This window comes from Lissotriton helveticus, chromosome 5_1, assembly GCF_964261635.1.
Source record: "Lissotriton helveticus chromosome 5_1, aLisHel1.1, whole genome shotgun sequence".
In the NCBI taxonomy this organism is placed as follows: Eukaryota; Metazoa; Chordata; class Amphibia; order Caudata; family Salamandridae; genus Lissotriton; species Lissotriton helveticus.
The window spans coordinates 2100954821-2100981881 of NC_136065.1; the positions used below are offsets into that span (position 1 = coordinate 2100954821).

Sequence of the window (27061 nt, forward strand, 5' to 3'; positions counted from 1 at the left end):
TCTCCGTCCGAGTCAGTTCTTTCTTCCTAAGGTGGTGTCTTCTTTTCACTGTCAGGAGGATATTGTTCTCCCAGTGTTTTTTCCGGCTCCTGCCTCTCCTGAGGAGGTGCTCCTCCATTCGTTGGATGTGCTGAGGGCTCTCCGCATCTACTTGGAGCGTACGGCTGCTTTCCTTAAGGTTGATTCCTTGTTCGTCACCTATGGCCTCTCGGGTCTGAGGCTTCGGCCTTCTTTGTCCACCTTGTCTCGTTGGGTCCGGGGCGCTGTGGTTTCTGCTTACGATTCTGCCCACTGTCCTCTGCCTTCTTCTGTTCAGGGTCGGTCGACTCGGAGCGTGTCGTCCTCCTGGGCCATGTTCAAGGGGGCCTCATTGAGGGACATTTGCAATGCTGCAAAGTGGGCTTCTCCCCATACTTTTGTTACACATTATCGTCTTCAGTTGGGGATGGCGGCCTCTGCTGCCTTTGGGGCTCGTGTTCTGTCTGCATTGCATGATTTGTAGACTGTACTGTTTTCTGTTGATTAAAATGGACCTGTTTTTTCTCGAACTTTCTGGTCTGTTTTTTTCTTACAATCACCATGTGCTTGTGTATGGGCTCACTTGTAAGGAATGGAACGGGGAGACAGGACGAGGAGGTAATGCCCGGTTACTCACCGGTAATATCCATTACTCCGAGTCCCCGTCTCCCCGTCCCATTCCTGAGCCCCTCCCTCCCTCCCTGGTTTGGGTTTTCTTTGGGTGATTGTATGTTTTTCGTTCTGGTTTCTTTGGTATTCTCAGGATGTTTGGTTTCTGCACTTCCCCCTTTATCGTCACATGATGGTGACGTCATCCTGGGGGAAGTGCAAACAGCTCGGCTAGGGGTTTCTGTGGAGCAGACTAGCTGCTCACTTGTAAGGAATGGGACGGGGAAACCAGGACTCGGAGTAATGGATATTACCGGTGAGTAACCGGGCATTATTATTATTATTTTTATTTGTTTTGGGAGCAAGCACTCAAAGAGAATGAGTTAGAGGGAATATTAAAGAGTAAAAGCTTCATGGATTTTGATGACACATCATGAGAAACAGGGTTAAAGATTTGGGGCCCGATTCACAGAACTAATTTAAGACAAAATCCTAAACTTACTACCATTTTGGTATTCACAAAAGGCACTTACTCATTCTGTGAATACCAAAATGAGTAAGTGCCTTCTGTGAATACCAAAATGGTAGTAAGTTTAGGATTTTGTCTCAAGTTAGTTCTGTGAATCGGGCTTTTGGGAAATCTTCCACCATGTTGGAAGGGCCTAGAAACCTAGACTATAGTCCAAAAAGCTTTATAATGGGCTACACAAAGCCAATGAGTTAAAATGGGCAATGTTGTAAGACAAATAATACATTTAACATCTATGCAAAAGTGGAAATAGTTCAGTACGTGAAAATTATTTTATGTGTTATATGAATTGGTAGGACATTAAACTAAAAATCAAACCAGCTTACAGGTGTCAAATAAATAAAAAAATTATTTATAGAAAAAAAGCCATTTCAATGCCGTCTTTGACCCATTGGGTTGAAGAGAATCCAGCTTCTTTATCCAAAAGATCTCTTTGTAGGATAGGTTTCCTCCTATCTTTTCTTCATTACCATGTGTTGTAATGTTGTTTGACTTTATGTTGTTGTTCATTAAAGCATATGCCAACAGTGGATTTTGGGTAGCTGTTACGAATGTTGCTTTTGTGCTTAGTGAGTCTTACTGTAACTTTTCTTTCTGTCTTTCCCATGTCCAGGAGTCTTCAAGAACATTTCAAATCGTAAATGCAATTGGAATTATCATAGTAAATTATGTTAACTGAATCTTCTTCCATATGGGGGTGAGTAACACTTTTTTCTTTGATAATGTTGTTCCAGTGAAGACATTTGTAACATGGATATGTTTCAACCTTTTTGTTGGTAGACGGATTGTTGGACAATTTTTCTTTGGTTGCAATCCCGTTTATGTTGCTTGATTGTTGGAATGCAAACATGGGTTTGTCCATGTATGAACCTCTGAAGTACGTTTCCAATTAATTCCAGTCTTCTGTTTATGATACGCTTGATAGAACTTAAAGTTGAAACTCTAGAGACAAAAGTGAAGCATGTTCTGGTATTTTTGGTTCTAGGATTAGGTAATTGTCTATTCCTTGTTTGAAATTGGCTTTGTTAATGACAGTTTCAGGGTACCCACTTTCACTGTTATTGTTGTTATTGTTAACTTAGTTTTCTATAGCGCCAACTCACCTACAGGTCTCTAGGCGCTCCAGACCAGATAACAAGAACCACAGTGAATGAGGACAGGAGTGGCCTGCAACCCCACTTATCTAGCTGTGCCGAGTGCCTCCCTGAATAAGAAAGTTTTCAACAGCTTCCTAAAGCACAGGAGATTTGCTTCTTTCCGAAGTGATTCTGGTAACTTATTCCAAATCTGTGGGGCCAGAACCAAAAAGGATCTCCCTCCTTTAGTTATTAGCTTGTAAGAGGGCAGACCAAGAGCTGGGACTCAGCAGACCTCAGGACTCGCCTCGGGGTGTACACTTCTAGGCGTTCTTTAATATAGGCAGGAGCTTGCCCGTAGATAGCCTTGTGTACCGTGCACAAGCTCTTGAACTCCACCCTCTGCTCAATGGGAAGCCAATGTAGCCTAAGCAGTAAAGGAGAGGCGTGAGATCTTCTAGGTAACTTGAAGATCAAACGTGCCGCATCATTAAGGACCACCTGCAACCTATTAATCAGGGTTTTAGGCAGGCCAAGGTAGAGGGCATTCCCATAGTCCAGCCTCGAAACGATGATAGCCGAAACCACCATACGGAGTGCGGAAAAGGAGAGGAGAGGGGCCAGCTTTCGCAGCTGTCTGATCAACCCAGTACACATCCCTACTACTGAGGAGATTTGACTGGCCATTGACAGCTCGTTGTCGATCTTGATACAGAGACTTTTTACTTTGTCGCACGGTATTGGTGAGGGACCTAATTCTTGAGGCCAGTAAAGGTCGCTCCAGGGTGAGGCTAAGGTGGAAACCACTAAAACCTCTGTTTTTTCCGGATTTATTTTCAGTAGGTTTGCCGTCATCCAACCAACCGTATGTCTAAGAATGTTTTGAGCACTAATTTGTGCCTGGGTCGTGTTGTCAATGCTCAGTAGCAGCTGGGTGTCGTCAGTGTAATTAAATACACGACAACCCATGTTCGCTAGAGAGTCAATCAGGGGTTGGAGGTAGAGGTTAAAAAGTAGTGGGGATAATTCGGAGCCCTGAGGGACTCCGCACTCCAGAATACCCACCTCAGAGATGACTTCCCCTAGTTGAATCCTCTGGGTCCTGCCGGTCAGAAACGATCGGAGCCATTGATGGACCCGACCCCCTATCCCAAAAGCCGCCAGTCTGTTCAATAACAGGGAATGGCTGACAGTGTTGAACGCCGCCGACAGATCTAAAAGTATCAGGGCGCTCGGTTTCTTACTGTCAGCCATACCTCTTAGCTCATCCAGCACCGAGAGCATCACCAACTCGGTGCTGTGGTGTGCACGAAACCCCGCCTGGCGCTCCTGGGGTAGATGGTGTGACTCCAGGAACGAGGAAAGGGACTTCAGCACATGTTGCTCTAGGACCTTGGACAGAAAGGGCAATTGGGATATCGGCCTATAGTTTTTTAAAATGGCCGGGTCGGCTCCAGGCTAGAGGCTTAACATGTGCCTCCTTGAGGCTCGATGGTAAATAGCCGGTCTCCATTGAACTGTTAAGGAGGGAGATAATGTGATCTTCCAAGATAGGACGCGCCAAACGAAAGACTCTCGGGGGACATGGGTCCGCCGGGGAGCCTGACTTTGTGTTGTTCATAAGCTGCTCAAGACTTAGAGAGTCTATCTCAGGGAGCTTAGAAATATATGCTTCCAAGGAGATTTGAGCTTCCTGTGACGGAGAAGGGCCCTTCAAGGTGCTATTCCTAATCTCAGAAAGAATAATCTCCACCTTCTCAAGGAAAAAGCTTTGAAAGCTATCGACAGTTATTATTGTTTCCATTGTTTCTGTTTTTTTGCTCAGCTCAGTTAAAATTTTAAACGTTTCCTTCTGAGTATTCTCTGCTTGACTTATACGGGCTTCATAAAAAGCTGCTTTTGTTGCCATAATCAATTTTTTATAAGATTTAAGTGAAGATTTATATTGTTCCCGATTTGTTCCATCTTTAGTTTTCCTCCAGGTCCTTTCTAGGAGGCGAAGTTTCTTTTTATGTTCCCTCAAGAGCGGGGTGAACCAAGGGGCACCCTTTACTACTCCTTTTACTTTTTGTAGCCTTTCAGGTGCTATCTGGACGATTGCCTGACTCAGATTCCACGTTATATCCCTATAGTCCTGTTCTAAGTCCCCATTTGAGACTAATGATTGTACACAATCAGAAAGACTACTGGTCAAGGATTGTGAGTCCACTTTTGTCCATTGCCGGACTTTTTTCAGTCTTGGAGGTTTTTGGGATAAGTGACTCGCCATAGGGATCTCACAGTTCACCAGATAATGATCCGACCAGATACAGGGTACGATATCCACAAGGTTTACCTTTGGATCTAACGTCCAAATAAGATCCAAGGTGTGCCCCTTAACATGAGTAGGGGCATCGACAAGCTGTGCAAAACCCAGTGAGGACATGGTATTCTCCAGATATCTAGTTGGCAGATCTTTCTGAACTTTATCCCAATGCATATTAAAATCCCCGGTTACTACGATTTTTTGATATCTTGTACATAAATCAGACATGATCGGGGCAAATAAGTCATTAAATACTGAAGTGGAATTTGGGGGGCGGTAAACGGTAAGGATCACTAGGCATGAGTTGTTCAAAGTGATCTTCACTCCAAGTATATCAGCTAATTCTACAGTCTCAGCCACTATTTTGACAGCTTTTAGGTCTTTTTTAAACAAAATTGCTACCCCCCCGCCTCGAACATTATCCGCGCGATTATGCCATACCGCGTCATAGTCATTAGGAAGGGCAGCAATAATATCAGGCAGAGAGTTTTCGCCCAACCATGTCTCCGTGAGGGTTAGAACATCAATACCTTCATCTTGGAGAAGAGTAAATATTTCGAGGTGGTGCGTTTGAAGGGACCTTGTATTTAAACAGGTTACTTTCAAAGAAAATGGAACTAGTCCAAAACTACCCCTACATGGTCGGCGAATGTTCAGGTCATCTAGTTTAGTCATGACAGTGGGGTCCAACATATGTCTGCCAGTATCAAGGTCTAGTAGATCTTTGGATGAGAATACCTGTCGCCGACCAGATAGCCCAGCCCCTGAGCCCGACCAAGCGCGGACGGGCGCAGACGGGCTGGACTCTGGCGTGAATCCGGCGCGCCCGCTGCGCGTGACCGCTGCGCGTGGCCATGACCGTCTTAAATAAGGGTCTTGCGTCCTTCTGAGGACTAGACCGTGAGCCAAGATGGCGCCGCCAGGCGTCCTTCCCTCCCTCTAAGTTGTCCGCCAAAATGCTTGAAAAGGGGGCCCTCCGAAAAAGCGGTGAGAAACAATTATTGTGCAGGCGAGTGGGCAGTATTTAAAACATGGGAGAAGGCGCAAATTAATACTAAATAAAATACAAAACGGGATAGTTAAAAAATTATCGCTGAAAGTTTTATTGTTTTAGGCAATTCGGCGCAATTCAGCGCTGCACGCTGTGCATGCCTACTCGATTCACCAGTCAGGTCTAAGGACTGGTCGGCTCAGTTTCCTCACCTTAAATGAGGGTCTAGCGTCCTTCTGAGGACTAGACCGTGAGCCAAGATATCGCCGCCAGGCGTCCTTCCCTCCCTCTAAGATGTCCGCCAAAATGCTTGAAAAGGGGGCCCGCCGAAAAAGCGGTGAGAAACAATTATTGTGCAGGCGAGTGGGCAGTATTTAAAACAGGGGAGAAGGCGCAAATTAAAACTAAATAAAATACAAAAAGGGATAGTTCAAAAAATATCGCTGAAAGCTTTACTGTTTTAGGCAATTCGGCGCTATTCAGCGCTGCACGCTCTGCATGCCTACTCGATTCACCAGTCAGGTCTAAGGTATCTTTGACCGAATTCCTATTCATGTTCCTTGTATGTTATATCATTTGAAGTTATTTTTTTTTAAACAGATGAACTGTGTAAGAAATTGGAGTAGTAGTTAAAGGCGGTGAGAACCCACTTCAAATAATAGTCTCAATCATGGTGAGGGTGAACCTCAAAAGTCACTAAATAAACCTGTGCTCACCCCCATGGTAGCCGTGGCACAGAGCAGAGCAGTCAGGTTTCACTTAAAAAGCAATGTTTAAAGTATTTTCGCAGCACTTAGCAGTAAAATAGTGCACAACGTAAGAAAAATCAAACTCATTTAGAAAAATCTAAAACATTATAATAAATAAAAAGACACCAAAACGACAAAAAAATAAACAGTATAATCGGGGATATGAATTTCTACAGTTTGAATTAAAAAAGAGTGCCAAAAATTATAAAGTGCCAATCCCTGGTATCTTGTTGCCCTAGACCGGGTCAAACTCAAATGTTAAGGCCAACCTCAATAGAGCATCCATCTGATACAGGGACCAGGTTTGTCCCGGTGGAGCATTGACCTTTTGACTTAGAAACGTTTATGGAGAAAAAGTGGTTGTCCAAGGGTCGCCTGAGTAGCAAGGAGCAAGATGGATCTGATGTGGGGCGGGACGGCGGTGAGCTGCTGAAGAGTGGGGTCCTGCTGTGACTGTCGACTAAGGTGGGGAAGCTCCGAGCTGGTCCAGTTCGCCATTGATTTGAAGGTGCTCGACATCAGTCCCGGTGAAGCCCTCTTTTTTATAGCCCTATAGCCTGCCTTAGAGGGCTATACTGGCTATTAAAGGCCTGCTCCCGCGTTAAAGTCTCGAGCCGAAGGCGAGGGACTTTAACAAGGAAGGGGACTTTAATACTACAGTTGCCTTGCAGACAACAGGGTCATGAATCTAATGGTGCAGCAGGTGCAGTGGCACCAGGCCTAAAGGTTGTCAGAACTTCTCAAAACACCTAATATTGCTATATTTTACAACTAAACAGGCAGTCATGAGTGCAGTTATCTAGTAAGTCCTAGGGTCATGATTTCAATAGTGCAGCAGGTGCAGTGGCACCAGGACTAAAAGCTCTAGGCACATTACTAAACACCTAGTATTGCTATGTTTTATTGTTAAACAGGCACAACAAGTGCAATTACCTTGCAGACAACAGGGTCACGATTTGAATGGTGCAGCAGGCGCAGTAACACTATGCCCAAAAGTTGTCAGAACCCCTCTAAACACATAATATTGCTATATTTGACTACTAAGCAGGTAGTCGCAGTTGCTCCAGAGGTTGAATACGTGGTGGGGACAGGGTTATGTGGGTGCTACCGAGGGTAAAGCTCATGATAGCAATTATAGCTTGGGTTGTGAGAGGGTCCCAGTGAGTGAGCAGGTGTCCGTGTTTTGTGTACATGCATGTGAGCAGGCTGATGCTATCAGCCGGAAGGGGTGCAAAGTTTTCTAAGATTACTGAGATCTTGTCGTGGAAGTAGTCCGCCAGGGTGTCACATAGTTCTTGGGAGGGGGTGATGTCATTCTCAGCAGCTGAAGGGTTGGAGAACTCCTTCACAGTGGCAAAGAGCTACTTTCTGTGGTTTGTGTTGGCTTCTATGCGGTCTGCTAGTGCGTGCTTCTTAGTTTCATTCAGTAGGCGGTGTTCCTGTTTCAGTGCTGTCCTGCAGGCGGTATGGTTTCCTGTCTTTTTGCTGATGCATCCCTTCTTTTCTAGTAGTGGGTAGTTGAATTTGGTGGCTTTCAGCTCATCGTTGAAGCAGCTGGCTTCTGATGGGTCCTTTGAACTTGGTTGGCTTGGCGGGGGCGTTTGTGTTGGCGCATTCTGTGATTCATTGGGAGAAATTCTGCGCTGCCTTTTCTTGTCAGATGTTGTGTCTAGGAGGTGGGAGTTGAGAGAGTTGTTCCACTGGTCCTCTAATATCTTTTTCCAGTCTCTGCACGTGGAGTTGGGGGGGCATGGTGCCACTGTTGGTAAATCCTGAGATGGTGAATTGGACACTGTAGTGGTCAGTCCAGGTGAGTTGCATGACATGGTTGTATTTGACATTGGGTGTTATAATGGGGTTGAGCTTAGGTCCTGCGATGTGGGTAGGGTTGGTGACAAGTTGGTTGAGGCTGATGTTGTTCATGCTTTCCAGTAGGTTGGCTGTGTTGGTGTCGCTGTGGTTATCGAGGTGGAAGTTGAGATTCCTTAGGAAGATGTAGTGCTCAGAGTCGATGGTGATCAGCGCTATGAGGTCAAGGGTGGCGTTGCAGAAGCTCGGGCATAGTCCTTGTGGTCTGTAGGTGAGGTAGCCTCTGATGCTGCTTTTTTGTCTGAGTGGGGTTGGAAATTGAGGTGCTCCGTCATCAGGGTCGAGTCGTCTGGGGAAGTTATGCAGCGATGGTGTCATTGTAGATGATGGCAATTCCACATCCGTGTTTGTTGGTTCGGTCCAGGTGTGTTGTCTTGTAGCCTACGGGGGTGGCAATGGCGATTTCTGGCATGGAGGCGGGGTTCAGCCAGGTCTCTATGAGGAAGATGACATCCGAAGAGAAGGGTAAGACTGTGTCCCAGATCTCTATGGCATGTTCCTGAGTGATTGTCTGTTGAGTAGAATGCACTAAAGTTGTGCCATAGCGGTCTTGGTTGGCATGGTGGACGCAGTCCATGTCTCCGGTGCTGTTGGTTGCTTCAGTGCTGATGGTGAAGTGGCAATGCTGGCAGGAAAATGGCTTTCTAGTAGTGCGTGGAGATGTGCGGCAGCAGTAGTTGTAGCTGCATCTGGTAATCAGGGCTCAGAGGTCTGCGACAGTGCAGCTGCATGAGGTAGAAGGTCCAGGGTTCCTGCCACTGGGCGCATTCCAGGCGCAGACAGGCTTGTATTTGACACGCAGGTGGCATGGCCGTGCTGCGTCCTCAATGCGTAGGTGCTAGGTGATGGGTAGGGCTCTGCTAGTAGGATCAAGCGGGAGGGTAAGAGCGGGGAATTCAAAACGGCAGGAAGGCGAGCAGGCAGAGTGGCAATCAAAACAGAAGAACAACAACAACCATCAGTGAGGACAAACAGCAATGAAAAGAATTTAAAAACTGCACAAATAACAATGTGAACCATAACACAAGGCTGGAGTGAAGTGGCAGCAGTGACGAGGAGCTGGCACTGGGACACTGAAACAGGGGAAGAGTTCTATAAAGAGACGGAAGTGTGGGTGGGATGTAAGGACACCATAGGTTTTTTAAATTTTGGTTGGAGAGGGAAGGGGACATGCTGAGGTTAGTGGGGAACTGACAGGACACTAGGTGTATTTATTTGTAATATTGTAGAGGTGGTAACAATGAGGGTGGTGTGGCAGTGTGGCATGATGGCAGTTTGTTTCTGTAATATTTTGGAGAGGGGGAAACCCTAAGAGTGGTTTGGGAGGGTGGCAGAATAGCAGGAAATGTTTTTGAAAAATGTGGGTTGGTAAGGGGATGGAGGTTGAGGAGGTGGGTGACAGGGCCCTAAGTGTACAATGGTGCAAGGTAAAGCCATGTTTTATATGGCTCCACCATGACTCTTTCAACCATGCATAAATGATGAGAGCAGGGAGCCATACATACATAGCATATGTTTCTGAGTGACGTCATAGATAAATCAATCTTTGATCTTGTTGTGTATCTGATAACTATTAGATCCCACGGAACCCATCTATAATTTTGTAGATTTTAACAAAGACCTACAAGGGCAGCCTTTTTCGGTTTCGCCTGCACAGCACTTGCGCTGTGCTTGTGAAATCTCTTGTATTTAATATATCTTAAAGGGGGGCTCTTAACAGTTCCCATCGCAGAATTACTGTGTTGATTTGCTTTTGTGTGAACCTTTTTGTTAACTTCCCCTGTCTGCATGCATTTACGATACTTCTACTAAAGGTGTTCACTCTGTTTACGCCCATTCACGGTCAAGATAATATCTCTTCTCACGGAAAAGGGAGACAGCTTCTAACAGTATGCTGGAATGCTTGCGTTTTATTATTTCGTTGTGTAAAGCAGACACTTTAGCCTTAAAACGTTTGTGGCATTTCCTATTCATGCCTCAGTACCCTTCTTTGCACTTTGTAGTCATTATCAGATTGTTTTTTTCAGCTTAATCTATTGGTCATGATCAAATTCTAAATGTTTTAATAAACACTGCACGTTAAAAATAAAGTTAATATACAAGAACTATGCTATATTTTACTACTAAACAGGCAGCCACAAGGGTAGTTACCTTGCAGACAACAGGGTCATGATTTGAATGGTGCAGCAGGGGCAGTAGCACAGACCCAAAAGTTGTCAGAACTCCTCTAAACACGTAATATTGCTATGACAACTAAACAGGCAGTCATAATTGCAGTTACCTTGCAGTTAAAAGGGACATAATTTGAATGGTGCAGCAGGTGCAGTGGCACTGGGGCCAAAAGCTCTTGGCCCCCCACTAAACGCAGAATATTGCTATACTTTACTACTAAACAGGCAGTCACATGTGCAGTTATCTAGCAGGCACTAGGGCCATGCAGTGGCACCGGAACCAAACGTTGTCAGAACTCCTCTGAACAACAAATATTTCTAGATTTTACTACTAAACAAGCAGTCCAAGTGTAGTTACCTTACATGCACTAGACTCATGATTTCAATGGTGCAGCAGGTGCAGTGACACCAGAGCCCAAAGCTCTGGAAACCTTTCTAAAAGCCACATTTTGCCATATTTTACTTTTAAACAGGTAGTCACATGTGCAGCTATCTTACAGGCAATTGGGACATGACGTGAATGGTGCAGCAGGTGCACTGGCACAGGGGACAAAAGATGTCATAACTCCTCTAAACACCAAATATTGCTATATATCAGTACTAAACAGGCAGTCACAAATACAATTATCTTGGCGGCACTAGGGGCATAATTTGAATGGTGCCACAGGTGCAGTAGTTCCGGGTCCAAAAGTTGTCAGAACTCAGTTAAACACATAATATTGCTGTTACATTAATTAATTCTAATATTTCCCTTTTTCATTTCAATTTTCAAAATTGTGCCAGTAACAACGTGTGCTATACCACTAGTAACAACACAATATATTGCGTTTTTGTTCATAAACAAGTCATAACACTTTAACAGACTTTCTAGAACTAATTTTGTGCAACTCAGCAAGCTACAACTTACAACAAAAAACTAAGCAAAACCTAATTAATTTACCAAGGTTTGTTTTATTTTCATAGTGGTAGTTACACCCTGGTTGTATCATCTTAATTTAAAATTTGTGTTTTTAATATTTTCATGTTGGTATATTATCATAGAACTTGATTTATATGTGTATTGTTCGCCCCTGCTTACACTCAAATTTTATGTTTACAAACAAGGATTGGCAAAGGTCATCTTTGGGTTCTATTGGCTTTGCCAATGGTTTTAGCAAAGCATCTCCAACGCTTTACCGCTTAGCTGAAGAATTTTGAAATAATAAAAAGGATTTGATGTGGTCGGCCGCACCTACAAATGTTTGTGGCCATTTTCTTTATTTTTAGTCATTGATCCGGGTTGGGTCAGTAACTAAAAAGAAACAAGCACTTGCAATGCAATAGGTCTCGCATTAGGAAAGTATTAGCTATTGGTATTGGAAATGGCACACTTTTTATTTATGTGTTGGCTTTGAAAATAGCAAAATTATTAGGTTTGTCATTTACAATGCCAATAGTTTTAACTTTCGCAAATGTGACACCTATAGCATTTGTAATGCAATATGTGTTGTATTTACGTGACTTAGATATATTGATATTACAAATAACAATGACTTTTCAATCTTTTCAATAATACTTAAATAAAAGTTATTGTAATTTATAATGGCAATAGCATAAAGTTTTGTAAATAACTTTTGTGAAGAATATGTTCAGTGTATTTTATTGTCACGAAAATTCAAGAACAGAAGTAAAATATTAACATCTTTTTGTGATAAAGCTTGAAACATTGAGAACATATTTGAACCAGTTGTTGTTGAATGGTTGCACAGATTGATGCTGTGGTGGCGCTGAGTGATGCTGTAGTGGCGACGAGTGATGTTGTGGCGTTCAGTGTGTGCGCATAGTGATGTTGTGGTGCCCCTGAGTGATGCTGTGGTGGTGCTGAGTGATGCTGTGGTGATGCGATAGATAGATAGAGATGAGTGCGATAGATAGATAGAGTGAGTGCGATAGATTGATAGATAGACAGATAAATAGAGGGCGATAGATAGATAGATAGATAGATAGATAGATAGATAGATAGATAGATAGATAGATAGATAGATAGATAGATAGATAGATAGATAGATAGATAGATAGAGGGCGATAGATAGAGTGAGGGCGATAGATAGAGTGTGGGCAATAGATAGATAGATAGAGTGAGGGCGATAGATAGACAGATAAATAAAGGGCGATAGATAGATAGATAGATAGATAGAGTGAGGGCGATAGATAGAGTGAGGGCACTAGATAGATAGATAGATAGATAGATAGAAAGAGTGAGGGCGATAGATAGATAGATAGATATATAGATAGAGTGTGGAGAGGCTCGAACTTGATAACATATCACAACAAAGCTGAGGTGGAGAAGGGTACTTAACCCCTTGCATGCTGGTGACGAACCCCAGCCGTCACGCTCCGCGGTGCTCATGTGCGGATGACGGCTGGGGTTCGTCACGACCCCGCCCTGTTCGTTTGTTTACCGCACAGCGGCGGAAACGGGCCAGCATCGAAGGGGTTAATTTACGGTCTCACCCCTGAGGCGGAAGCCGGGGGCTCAGTATTTTTTTTTTTTTTTACAATTTTGCGATAGGTGAGCGAAGAAATCAATGTGAAAAATTCAATTCAGAGGAGCATGCAATGTCAACCCAGTTTGGTACAGCAATAAGGAGAAGTATGATCAACAATCTAGCAAAGTAGCAGCCAGCACGGCTCACCCACCCATAGTTCAGGATAATGAAGATCAAGTCAGACACCCGATACATAAGAAATCAATACAGGATAAACAACTTGTCTCTCGTAAAAGAAAAAAGGAAAGAAAAAAAGGCCATAGAACTAAACTAAGGCAAAATAACAAACCCCTCCCCGATCCCCCCACCCTGCACCCCTGCAATGGCTACGGCCCATCCCCACTAGCAGCATGCCTGTCACCCCGGAACTAGACCTAAAAGAAGGAAAAAGAAAGAGTGGAGGAGGAAATATCAAACAGGCCCCTGGTCTCCCCTACTCCCCGCCAGTAGCAACCCGCCCCTACACGTATCCAGAATAATACAATGCAACGATAAAAGTCAGATGGGGGGAGCTTGTAAGAACCACCCAACTCCCGCGCTAGTATAGGTTACAAATCCCGTATCAAATGAAGTCATTGTGCAAACCCATCCAGTCAAAGTCAACCCTGGCCACTGCGATTTTTTATGCAAGCCCTGTCCGCTCGATCCGCCATCCCAATGAGAGTATCAAAATGTTGAGAAAGTTCAAAGTCAGTACGGAAGGATTGAGGCCAGGATAATAGTACACAAAGTCTAAGAGTCAAACGATGTCCGCTGTCCACCAGGGATAAATCGCTAGAGCGTATTTGAACCATCCAGGAGAAACAGGGTGAGGTAACAATCCTACAGGCACTGGAAAACTCATTCTGAAATATAAGATCATCCATGTCCATCTGGGGCAGTATCGGCATAGGGCATAATGTGGATTCGATAGTCCGGGGCTTGCTAGCCGTCGTTCGGCGGTCGACAAAAAGTACAAAGTCTGGCTTCAGCACGGGGCCCTCCGTCTCAGACGCTTCCTGCTCCGCGGGTAAAACAGCGTGTTCCAGAACCAACAAAGGGTCGGGGTCCGGTCTCCGGCAGATGATATCAGCCGCTACGACCATCCTCTGGATGATGGCGGTGACCTGTGAGTGGAGCTCCCCAATGGCGGCCATTACAGTATGCAGCGACGGTATACATTCCACCCGCTCCATCGCCCCTCGCGAAGCGACCGAGCAGGTCTCGGAACCCTGGAGGTCGACTACTCCGGGGCACCAGGCACAGGCAAATCCGATGACAACTGTGGGCACTCTCAAAAGCGCGATCTCAACACCGTCGCCGCCAGCGAGGAGCCAAGCCCGTCGACCCCGGGAGCCCAACGGGGCCTCCGGGCGGCGAATCCCCGACCACAGCAACCGATGCGTCACACCGCCTTAGCTGCGAGATAAAACTGCCACCGATCCACCATCCGAAACGGACAAGTAATACTCCACATCGGGAGACCGGACGCCACTCATGTCCCGCGGCCGATGTTATTCAACTCCAACCCGGCTGGGTTAGAAATCAAGGCCCCGGCTTCAACTCTGGGTTAGGCCGAGAATGGAACACGGCGTATCTTCATTATTCAAGCAGGTAGAAATTGCGGGATTGCACCTTTAGAGTCAGGAACACCTCAGCTGCACGGGAGCCCGGTGAGAAATCAGGATAATCGTCAGGATTTGTGAGCAACCGGCGGAGGTCAGCGGAGCCGGGAGCCTATGCGGCCATCTTGGTTGCTAGCGTGGCTCCTCCCGGGGGCTCAGTATTAATATTTTAAAAGTGTGAATTTGATTTTTTAGTTGTGGCATTTCTTTTCAAACTTAGACAATTTTTACACTTTCCGAGCCTTACTTGACAAAATTGCCGTTTCCTCACGCTGTTCCCAGCGCAGCAGACTAAGTGCTGACGACGGGGATTAGAGGGTGAGCAGCCGCCTTATTGGGGGAAGGAAGGGTGGCGTTCCAGTAGCTGGCCGCCTCCCGCCCTCCCAGGCTATAAAACCATCTTCAAAGCGCGAGTGCGCTGACTTAATTTACGGTCTCACCCCTGAGGCGGAAGCCGGGGGCTCAGTATTAATATTTTAAAAGTGTGCATTTGATTTTTTAGTTGTGGCATTTCTTTTCAAACGTAGACAATTTTTACACTTTCCGAGCCTTACTTGACGAAATTGCGGTTTCCTCATGCTGTTCCCAGCGCAGCAGACTACGTGCTGACGCCGGGGATTAGAGGGTGAGCAGCCGCCATATTGGGGGAAGGAAGGGTGGCGTTCCAGTAGCTGGCCGCCTCCCGCCCTCCCAGGCTATAAAACCATCTTCAAAGCGCGAGTGCGCTGACTTAATTTACGGTCTCACCCCTGAGGCGGAAGCCGGGGGGTCAGTATTAATATTTTAAAAGTGTGCATTTGATTTTTTAGTTGTGGCATTTCTTTTCAAACGTAGACAATTTTTACACTTTCCGAGCCTTACTTGACGAAATTGCCGTTTCCTCACGCTGTTCCCAGCGCAGCAGACTACGTGCTGACGCCGGGTATTAGAGGGTGAGCAGCCGCCATATTGGGGGAAGGAAGGGTGGTGTTCCAGTAGCTGGCCGCCTCCCACCCTCCTCTATACGGGATAAAAGGGCAATGTCATATCGTCCGCGCAGTGGGCGCGCCAGCGGCGCACCAAAGGCAAGCCCGTCTGCGCCTGTCCGCGACGGACCCGCGCCTAGCGCCATGACCCCTGGCCCGGCCACAATGGAGCGGGTCAGGTACTCTTCGGCTGATCTTATGCAGCTTAGACCACCCTATGGGGCCACCTGCTCTCAGTATGACCCCAAAACCATTCGTGGGGTGACAATCACCTGCTGTCCCAGCTGTAAGTCTTTTATACCTATTAATACTAAAGCCTCCCCCTTAGAAGTCCCTAACACTAAAAATATCATGATATCACTCATCAATGCCCGCTCGTTGGGCAAGCATAGGCAGGAGATTGGTGACTTTATTCTTGACAGAAAAATAGACCTACTTTTTATTACAGAGACATGGATGGATGAAACATCCGATCCTGATTTAGTGGTGGCAGTGCCGCTAGGTTTTAATATACACCGACTAGACAGACAGGGGAAAAGAGGTGTGGGCTTGGCCATTATTATCCGGACTACTTTTCCGGTTAGAATATCCCCTATATCTTCAACAACATGTGAAGCCCTACATTTCGCCATTAAGCTTACTCCCTCATATAACCTTAAAGGAGCACTTATTTATAGACCACCTGGTGCGCGATCTGAATTTCTGTCACTTATGGAACCTCTGGCAATAGAAGATACCTTTATGGTCTTGGGAGATTTAAATTTCCACCTTGAAAAAATGGAAGATATTGAAACCTTATCGCTATTGGCCGACCTGGAAACTTTGGGTTTAAACCAGTTGGTTAAATCACCCATACATGATGCCGGTCATACATTAGACATCATATTTTCTAATACAAAAGAAATAATAGTACAGGATATACTGCCCCTTACCTGGTCCGTTCATCATGCCATCTTGGGTAGCATCCTTATTCCCCAGGCTTTTATACCCAAACAGGTCTCTTTAAAACAAGAACCGTTTAGAGTCTGAAAGGATATTGATATTGCGACCCTCAGAGTGTCGCTAATCAATTCACGTCCCATCATCGCTAAAGACCCTAATTTTTTTTATTTAAATATCCTTTATTGAATTCACAGGAGAAACGAAAACATGAATGTTACATCATACAAATTACCACATCTCAGAGATGTCTGTCATGTTCGCGGGGCGCGTCACACAATACAGTAGTTCTCCGCTTCATACATCATGACAATGGTTCATGACAAATGTTCCAACCGTGTTGGCGCCACAAAGGAGACGACATTACAAGATAAACAATGAAGGAAGAAAAAAGGGGAAAAGGAAAGGGGGGTTATGGTCATCTGATTTGGAAATGTGGTGTGCGTGTTGAGTTGAGGTTGGATCGATGCAGTGGGGGCGCGTGGGTGATATTGAATAGTGACTATGGGCGTGAGTTCAGCGTTGGGGAGGACAATGGGTCGGCTGTGGTAGGTATTTGGCGTGTGGAGAGTGTTGGGTGGGGCATCACCATAGCAGTCAGTGTGGGATGCCAGCAATAGGCGTATCGATGGCATTGCCCGGGTGGTCGTGTATTTCCCTGTCGGTGTTGCCAGGGTTTTGGCTTATATATCCTCTGCTCCGCCCAGTACCTCCTGGTCTCTCCCAGAGGGGGAATCATTTGAGGGGTTCCGTACTAGTTGGCATTCCCTATGAAAGGAGCTTAGCGTCTCATCCCATAATGCCGCGATTGGGAACTGTCTCAGTCCTGCCGTTTCCTCATTATGGAGGGTGGTGCTTTCTGCTCTCGCCCAGTTGTCTAGGGAGGTGCGCCAGTGTTCCGTCAGGGGTGGGGTAGCTCGCTTCCAGTGTTTTGTGATCAGACTTTTGGCCGTGAGGAGGCCAAGGTCCCAGAAACGAGAGGGGATTCTATTAAATTTGGTCCGCTTGTATAAGCCTAGTAGGCATGCCTCCCATGTGTGTGGTATCGGCATGGCTGTGCATCGTTCTAGTATCGGTATCACAGTTCGCCAGTATGTCTGAATCTGTGGGCAGTGCCACAGCATATGTAGCAAGTCTGCTCCCTCCAGTGCACATCTCGGGCAGCTAGCTGCTGCGCCCGGGAAGTAATGGTTAATTTTGTCAGGTGAGAGGTACGCCCTATGCAGTATATAGAACTGGATCAGTTTGAAGCGTGCGTTGCGGGGAATGTTCCTGGGGCCCATTAGCACCATCGTCCACTCTTTATCCGTCCAGTCCCTTCCCCTGTCAATTGCCCATTTGTCACGTAGCGGCTGTAAAGTGTGTTGCGTGTGTGACAATAGTGCTTGAGTCAGCCAATGTACCACATGTGTACCGTTCCCCATGACATGTAGGCTCTGTATCAATTGATGTGTAGGTAGTTCCTCAGTGATGTTACCCCACCGTTGTGTGTATGCCATAATTATGGAGGCGTGTTGTAAGAACTGGCCCGCTGGGAGACCCGTGTCAGTAGCCAGTGTCACAAAAGGTATCAGGGTACCATCGGCGTACAAGTCCGCCATGGTGTCCACTCCTGTGCGTGTCCAGTGTTCCAGTGCCGTTTCAGTGACAACGGAGGTGGTCTTGGGGGTGCCTAGGAGCGGGAGTGCTGGGGCATATGGTTTGGTGTACTTCGTGAGTCGTAAGCTCCTGGCGTAGCATTGTACCGCCACATCTACATGTGGTTGTGACGTTCTCCTCGGGTGTGCCAGGGGGTGGAATAAGGTATGTATCTGTGTGGAGGACTGCACATCTGTTGCCGTGGACGTGTCCTCCAGGTGGTTTCCAGCAAGCCAGGCAGTTACCCACTGTAGTTGCGCAGCTAGATAGTAAAGTTCTAGGTTCGGTACTGCGAGGCCACCCTCACTGACTGGCGTATACAGTTTTTGCAGGGCCACTCTGGGTCTCCCAGTGTTCCATATCAGGTCTCTGATCATGGCTGCTAAATCTTTGAAGGTGCGGACCTGTACGTATACCGGGATGTTGGCGAAGTAGTATAGGAGTCTGGGAAGAACAATCATTTTCGTCAACGTCACTCTGCTCAGGACATTGAGCGGTAGAGTCTTCCAAAAGGCAATCTGGGACCTTATGGACGTTATGGCGCGTGTTAGGTTGCCGTCCAGGATGTCCGGGGGTGTTCTGTAAATATATATTCCCAGATACCTGAACGTGGTATGGTGCCACGGCAAGCGTTCGCCATTAATCCTAATTTCAGGGTCTGGGATGTCGGGATTGAACGAATACGCCCATGATTTGGCCCAGTTTACCTTGAGGCCCGACATGGTCTCAAAGGACCGGAAGATCTCCGAGAGTTCCGGTGGTAATTGGGTGAGGTCCCTGACATACAAGAGTAGGTCGTCCGCATACAGCGAGACTATGTGTACGCCGTCTGCCAGTGGGATGCCCCAATGCGTGCCCTTGTTGCGCAATACCTCAGCGAGGGGTTCTATTGCCAGTGAAAAGAGTAGTGGGGACAGTGGGCAACCTTGTCTGGTGCCACGTCGCACCCTAGTGGCGTCGGACATTAGCCTACCCGTGCGGACTCGCACCACGGGGTGTCTGTACAGCAATCCGACCAGTTCAATATAGTCATCCCCTAGCTCGAAATTGCGCAACACTGCCAGCAGGTAGGGCCACTCGACCGAATCGAATGCCTTCTCTAGGTCCAGAACTAGGCAACCTGATCTTGGCCAATCCTGTACTGCGTATGTTTGCACTCGGAACAGCCCCCGTATGTTGTGGGAGGTGCATCTGGTGGGCACAAAGCCGTTCTGGTCACTGTGTATCAAGGCGGGCACCAGGCCTGCCAGGCGTCGGGCTAGGGTCGACGCCAGTATCTTATAATCTGTGTTCAGCAGCGCTAGAGGTCTATACGAGCCGAGAAGTGTGCCATCTCGACCTGGTTTAAGAAGGGACACCAGTGTCGCCTCATTCATTGACTGGGGTAAAGTCGAGTCTTCCAGTGCCGCTGCGTACACCTTGAGGAGCTCCGGGATCAGGATATCAGAGCAGGCTTTATAATATTCCGCCGGCAGCCCATCTGGGCCAGGGGCTTTGCCATTCGAGAGGGCAAAGATGGCCTCACGTAGCTCATCTGCTACCAACGGCGACCCCAGGTCGTCCCGTTGGTCATCCGTCAGGGCAGGCAGCGCGACGTCGTCTAGATACGCATTTATGGTGTGTTGCGTGGTTAGAAGACGGGACACATATAGCGCGCTGTAGTGCGCCACAAAGGCCTCGTGTATTTTCGCCTGGGTGTACACCTTCGGGCCAGCAACTGGTTGTATCGCCGTCACTGGTGTTGTGCGCTCCTCGCGTTGTATCAGCCAAACCAACAGCTTACCAGGCTTGTCCCCAGTGTGATGTGTGCAGGCTGAGTGGGCCTTGTAATTAACATGTTTCAACCTGTCAATCAGCCTGTCATGTTCCGCCCGCGCCTCTAATAAGTCAGCGTTCGCGCCCGTAGCTGCTGCCTGTTCCGCTTGCAGTAGGTCCGATTCTAAGCGTCTGAGATCTGCTTCTAATTGTAGTCGGGAATGGGCCTGGGTGCCTAGACATTGTCCCCTGAGGACCACTTTAAAAGCGTCCCATTCAATCTGCGGTGTCGATGCCGTGCCAGAGTTGTCATCGAAATATTGTGCTGTTTGTGTACATATGGATCCTCGGAATGGGCCGTCCAGTAGTAGGTCAGGCTGTAACCTCCATGTGGGTATCGGGGGCCGCGGTTGCTCCCATGTCAGGTCCAATAGATGTGGGTTGTGATCTGAGTGTGCGGCCCATGTAGCAGGTGTTTGTGACATGTGGTAGGATCTCACTGGTTACCATGTATCTATCAAGGCGTACATGTAGGGCGTGTGCTCCCGAATAATAGGAGTAGACTCTGGAGTGTGGGTTACGAGTGAGCCACGCATCATGTAGATCCCATTGTGTGGACCATGCCTGGAGTGTGTTCGCAGTATTTCGTGCCTGTGAGTTGGGTGGTGAAGGGTGGGAGCGGTCCAGGGCTAGATCTAATGAGCTGTTGTAGTCCCCGCCAAGCACCCAGGGGACACCATGCCAGGGGGCCAACGTGTGCGACAATTGGGCAAGGAAATCCGCCAGCCCTGCGTTGGGTGCATACACTGAGGCCAGTACCAGTGGGTTCCCATCCAGCCTACCGTGGACCACTACATACCTCCCCCCGGGATCTATGTGTACGTCCAATGTGGTCCATGGAGTGCCCGGCCTGACCCACACCAGTGTCCCCTTAGCATAAGATGAGAGACCCGTAGCATATAATTGTCCACGCCACCTGCGACGTAGTGTGGGAGTTTCCGTGGCGCTAAGGTGTGTTTCTTGTAGGAGGGCGATTTGTATGTGGTGGCGTTTGAGGTACGAGTAGATTTGGTAACGCCGGGACGGTGTATGTATACCCCTCACATTCCACGTACATATCTTAATGGCTGACATTACATCTTTTTAACATTGTCCCTTTCCCAGACCTCCCCCCACCTCCCCGCGCATCCTGCGCCCGCCATCGAGCAAGCGGTCCCTGCAATCAAGTAAGCACTTAAGTTGGCACACCACGTCACTGAGACCAGAGGAGGTGAAGGAAACATGGCTAACGGAACAATAAGCCAATGAACATTATGAACATTCAAAATACCAAAAGGTCGGATGCGAAACGTGCTCCCGTCCATACTCTCTAGGAGAGCAACAAAATTCAAATCGAAGGGGGTGGTTGTGCTATGCGCACGTGATCAGTGGTTTCTAGTCAATATAGTTGTTGCATGAAGGCCCACTGCCTTCCCGGGAGGAATGTGCCAGTCTAAACCGCCCTTGCATACAGTGAACCCCTTCTGTACATGCATGAAACTCTATACATTACGTGTCCCAAATCGCTAAAGACCCTAATATAGCTGTAAAACAATATTCTGTCTGGCTAGGCAACGCGGTGGAAGCATTGGTGCCGCTTAAATCTATTTCTAGAAATAGGAAGGTGCCTTCTGGTTCTCAGAAACGCTAAGAAAGCAAAAACAAGTCTGTAGGAACCATGAAAGAAGTTGGCGAAGGGTTTATGACAGCGAAAGTAAACTTTTATATAAAGAAACATTGGACGTCTATAAAAAGATGATCAATGAGGCTAAAAATAAATTTTGGGGGGAACAGATTGACAACGCCAAAAACTCAAGCAGACAACTATACGAGGTGGTGAAATCATTGGCTGGGAAATCTCCAGATTTGGTTCCACCTCCCTCCCAGGCGCTTTGTGACGCCTTGGCAAATTTCTTCTTCTCGAAAGTAAATGATATTTACTCCGAGTTTTCAGCCATTGATAAACCAATTACCTCCGTACCCACCTCTTCAAGTAGACACCTTGATTGCTCATTAGCCCAATTCAATGAAATAAAGGAGGATCAAATAGCTGACATTATAAGACTTATAAAAACGGGCTCAGCCCTAGACCCCTGTCCTCCGAAGATCTTTCCTCCAGTAACTGATTTGATTAGCGAAGTTACCATGCAGATCTGTAACAGGATGTTTAATTCTGGGGTCTTCCCGGACGGGCTAAAGAACACTTTACTAAAACCACTTCTTAAAAAGCCTGGTTTAGATAAGGACCAGCTAAAAAACTACCGACCCATTGCCAGCCTGCCGTTTTTAGCCAAGGTGGCGGAGAGAGTAATGAATGACCAACTGTCAGAGTACATTGAACAAAATACATTGCTTGACGACTCACAGTTTGGGTTCCGGAAAATGCACCGCACTGAGACCGCGCTAATCAAAGCCGCTGATGATATCAGAACTATTAGAGACCAGGGAGGTACGGCGGTACTGGTGCTGCTGGATGCGTCCGCGGCCTTCGACACGGTCAATCATTCCATTCTGATTGACCGTGTCGGAGAGCTGGGCATCCATTCCAGGACCAAGGCCTTGCTTGCCTCCTTTCTGGCGGGTAGAACCCAGGCCGTAACACTGGGACCATTTAAATCGGCCGATTTGGCTTTACCCTGTGGGGTTCCTCAAGGCTCATCCCTAAGTCCGACACTTTTTAATATCTATGTGTCGGACTTAGCTAGGGTTATTAAGATCTACCAGATGAGCCTCACCACATATGCCGATGACACCCAGTTGGTGCTAGCCATCAATAATGACGGAGAAAAGGTGGCAGCTCGATTTCAAGAGGGCATGTTGGCAATTAAGGAGTGGATGGCCTGTAATTGTTTGAGGCTTAACTCCGAGAACACCGAGGTGATTATCTTCGGGGAACTGTCACCTATGTGGTCATCAGTCTGGTGGCCTCCAGTACTCGGAGCTCTACCTACTCCTGTTCAGAAGGTCAGAAATCTGGGGGTAATTTTTGACGAAAAACTTAATTTTGTCAACCATGCTAATCAGACAGCGTCCTCAGTATTCCATAAGCTTAGACTTTTAAGAAAAATAATGCCATATCTTCCAGAAAGTGCCGGGAAAACTGTGGTGAGTGCTCTGGTACTGTCTTCCCTAGATTACTGTAATGGTTTATTCGCAAATGCTCAGTCTTGGGTGGTCGCCAAACTACAACTGGTCCAGAATGCGGCAGCAAGTCTGCTATCTGGAACCCCCAAATTTAAACCGATCTAGCAAGTAATCAGGAATTATCATTGGTTGACTGTCAAGAATCGGATCAGATTCAAAACTTTATGCCTTACTTTTAAAGCTCTTCATTGTCTTGGTCCGGAGTTCCTCAAACAGAAGCTTATCCTTTACCACCCCACTAGACAACTAAGATCCATAAATTCATACCAACTAGTGGTGTCAAGGACCAGGACGGTCGCCTGGGGAGACAGATGTTTCACCAACACTGCAGTTAGACTCTGGAACACCCTTCCGCTTGTGATTAGATCAACACCTTCACTGTTTCAATTTAGAAAACTGTTGAAGACTTGGTTGTTCGACCAGTAGGTCCTCCCTCTACTGCAGTGTTTTTGAGAATTTAATACTGTTCCAACTGAGACTTTAAGTTGAGTTACAGCGCCAAGACGCCCACGGGCATACGATGCGCTTTACAAATCTTAAAAATAAATAAATAAATAAAAACTAGGCGGGGGGAGAAGGGTGCAAGGGGGAGGGGGAGAAGGGTGCAAGGTAGAGGGCGAGAAGGGTGCAAGGTAGAGAAGGGTGCAAGTCAGAGGGGGAGAAGGGTGCAAGGGGGAAGGGGAGAAGGGTGCAATGCAGAGAGGAGGAGGGTGCAAGGGAGGGATGAGAAGGGTGCAAGGGGAGGGTGAGAAGGGTCACGGCAGAGGGGAGAAGGGTGCAAGGGGGAGGAGGAAAATGGGAATGTACTAGGAGGGAAATATTTTGGTCAGTATTTAAAGATGTGGCTTAACGGCTAGAGCAGCTGACGTACAAGCTGGGGAACCAGGTTCGAGTCTGGCGGGAGGCTCAAGCACCCTGTGATTTAGGGCAAATCCTTTAACCTCCCCACTATATAAAACTGCAACAACAAAAAAAGTCCACTCTTACTATGTGTTTGGGTGATACACTGCTCTACTGAGATCCTAACATAAGATGGTGCTGTCACTGCGAGGCTGCATCTTCACTGTGCCTTACAGCATTGGTCGGTGTCACATGTCAAGATAAATGCCATCAGCCGTGACTTGGCCCTTCAGAGTCCATAGTATCATATATACCAGGACATGGCAATCACCCGATCAAGCCTCGATCCGGCTGTAATTCTACCCAAAGCACCTCCTGCAGAGCTCAGACGGTATCACACCTTGGATTCTCTTTCTTCTCTAAAGAAAAGTCCCTACCTCCGTCATATTTATTCCTGCTGAAATGAACTGGAGTACATCCTACTTGTAAAACTAACCCACTGCGGATGCTCAGACGTTTACATCCTTTAGGAGTGCCCGGTCTCTTGTTTCTTTGCCCTGAAGAAGTCCATTACTGAACGAAACGTTGGCTGTGTGTGTGTTCTTTGTTAGAATATTGTGAATAAAAGAAGAAACTAAAAAGAAAAAAACTATGGGCACGGACAGTTATTACTGTCTACCTTGTGTTAATATTAAGCGGTGCACATATGCAAATCAGTCTAGACCCTGCTCCCCACGGAAACAATACCGCTCATACAGCCAAGCCAGGTATTCCCTAGACCAGAAAAAAGCATCCCAAGACTGGTTTCAGGGTATCACCCCCTCATCATCCAGGCTAGTTTGAATCCTGTTGGAAAGTGAGCACGGAACCCACATCTGGGAATACTTTTCGCCTGGGGTTACATCACTTTATTATGGTGTGCAAGTTTGTGGAATGTTCCCACTAACAACTTCTTCAGTCCTGTGAGGGATAACTGTAAGCTCAGATGGGCATGTTTCTGGGGTGGGCTTCATTTGCTAACAAAAAGGCAGAATGCCATGTTGCGTGTGCATGGCTGGCTGGCTAAAGTTTTATGCCATTGTGGGAAAGGTTATGGAGGTCTTGGGAGTATCTCAGCAGGATGTGCAACACAGGAAAGGGTGAGAGGTCACCTGAAGCAGAGTGTGGATTATTAGCCCAAATGAGAGATACAATATAACATGAAAGGCTGATTCCCAAAGCCATGCTAGATCAACGCACATCAAAAGGTCATGTGGATGGATATAGTTTGAGCACGCAGGCCTTGGGCTCTACTATGGTTCACATTAAACAGTCTTAATGACAACAAAGAAAAATGAAGGAACCTGGGATAAAGACTTGTCAACCCTGTCTTAACCTCCACCACCTTTGCTCAACCTGACACACTGCCCCCATCGGAACCCTAGAAAGCACTCTACCCAACACCTCTATCAATGCCTAATACAGAACTAAGGACATCACTGCATTGCGCCTCGTACCAGTGTCGTAAATGTCCAAACTTATTGAGGATACTAAGTCTGATGTTTATGGTTGGGGTTATTTTACTTTACCCTGAACACCGGTGCCATACACTCAACTGTTATACAGAGCTACAATGTATCACCCTAAATCTATACAAAATGAATCACAAACTACTTTTTCTCAAACTCAGTCAACTGTCCCCCACAAAAAACAAAGCAAAAAAACCCAGTAAGAATGGTCCATTTTCGAAGGAAGTAAAGCTTGAAGGGGAAGGACTCATTGTGAAATAGACAAATCCCGTGCCTGTGTATATTAGCATTTTCGGGTAACACGGTAATCTACTAAAGTCGTAATCCACATAATACATAAGGCACGTAAATGTGTAGGCGGGTAGCAAACGTAAAGCTCAACAGCAGGATCCATGAAGGAGCTTTTAATACATATGTACCAGGTAGCCTTTTGAGGCAGAAGACCTTAATACAGTTCACAAATATATAACGCAGTCAGCTGCCACCTATTATAAATCATCCCAGTGCGGACATAAAAGTTGAATGATAACAGTCTAGGTGGGACAATAGTATAAAGTGCCTAATGTGCATCCTTAAGCTAGAGGCGAGTTTGGATGACAAGTAGGACAGACTAGGTACCTCCAAAACTCAGACACGAGAAAACCAGACCAATTCTGTTTTGAAGCAGCATTTGCAACAATGGAAGCCCAGGGTCTCTTTGCGTTGTGGGAGCACCAAACTGACAGCAACCACCAGTGATACAACAGATCAGTTGAGTTGGTAAGGCACAATCCACATAGGATATTAAAAAAAGTGTCAGGCGGACAGCTCGCCCACAGTTAATCTCCAAAGCCCCAGTACTTCATGTTTTCATTTGACTGAGAAAAAAATACAGGCCACTGAACAGATGAGCATCAATACCGCAAGCTCCAAGATTCTTTTCAACGGCCACCGCTCACCGACGCCCTTATTTTGCATTTGTTAATTGAAAACGCTAGACAGTATTCTGAAAGGTCACGCTAAGTGAAAGAATCGTCAGCAGCACAGCTGGTAAGAAGAATTTTTCGGTTTCTTTTTTTAATAAATTAATGTCATTCAAAATACAGTGCCAGAACAGGATGCAGCTGAACATGCTACTAGGGTTTGTCATGAAGCACCTGTCATGTAAAATTGGAGGTGGCGCCTCACCACTGCCAGTGGTTCCTGGGATTAATGCCAAAACAGCACTAGGCATCTGCTCGCCTGCAAAGCGTACAAAATATTCCTGAACAGTTAACTCTCCTCCCACCCCCCTAAAAAAGGTCAAATAAAACAAGTCCACCCACCTTGCCAGAGTTGGTTCATTATCTCCTCATTACCACGAAATGAAGCTAAAATATATACAGATATGGTTCATGCCAAGGCCGACAATAGTTGTTTTACATTTTAAACAATCAATATTGCCCAACTTTACGGATTCTTACCAGTCCTCGAAATCTCTACACTCTACTAACATTCCTGCTTTAAACTCTACAATACTTCATATTCTTACCTCTGGGTGGGTCGAGATGTTCAACTTAAGTGCTCACAATTTAGCACGGAGTGCAGTTGGACATCCTTGTCTCACGTACTGTTGAGCTGCAGCACTATCTTGTTCTGGTAACACTAGAAACAATGTATTAAACAAATAGGAGGTTCCCCTGTAGTTTATAGCAGGGAGGGGGATCTTGACAGCAGAAAAAGTGAAGTGTCCCTGAATCCTTAGATTAGCGGGTTTGAGATAGCCACATAAATATTTATGGACATGTCTAGTTTTACAGAGGTGA

General features: G+C 46.5%; 1 protein-coding gene across 4 annotated transcripts in view; it reads left to right on the top strand.

Moving 5' to 3' along the window:
* LOC144756353 (uncharacterized) overlaps positions 1–27061 on the top strand; it is a 430517-nt gene that overhangs the window by 204113 nt on the left and 199343 nt on the right. For 3 of the 4 annotated variants that reach the window (XM_078646112.1, XM_078646111.1, XM_078646113.1), the window contains one exon: positions 1770–1853. The gene's annotated coding sequence lies outside the window, so the exon portion shown is untranslated. Of the gene's footprint in view, positions 1–1769; positions 1854–7953; positions 8088–27061 lie in introns of those variants that run through there. The other variant, XM_078646115.1, reaches the window with a different exon arrangement.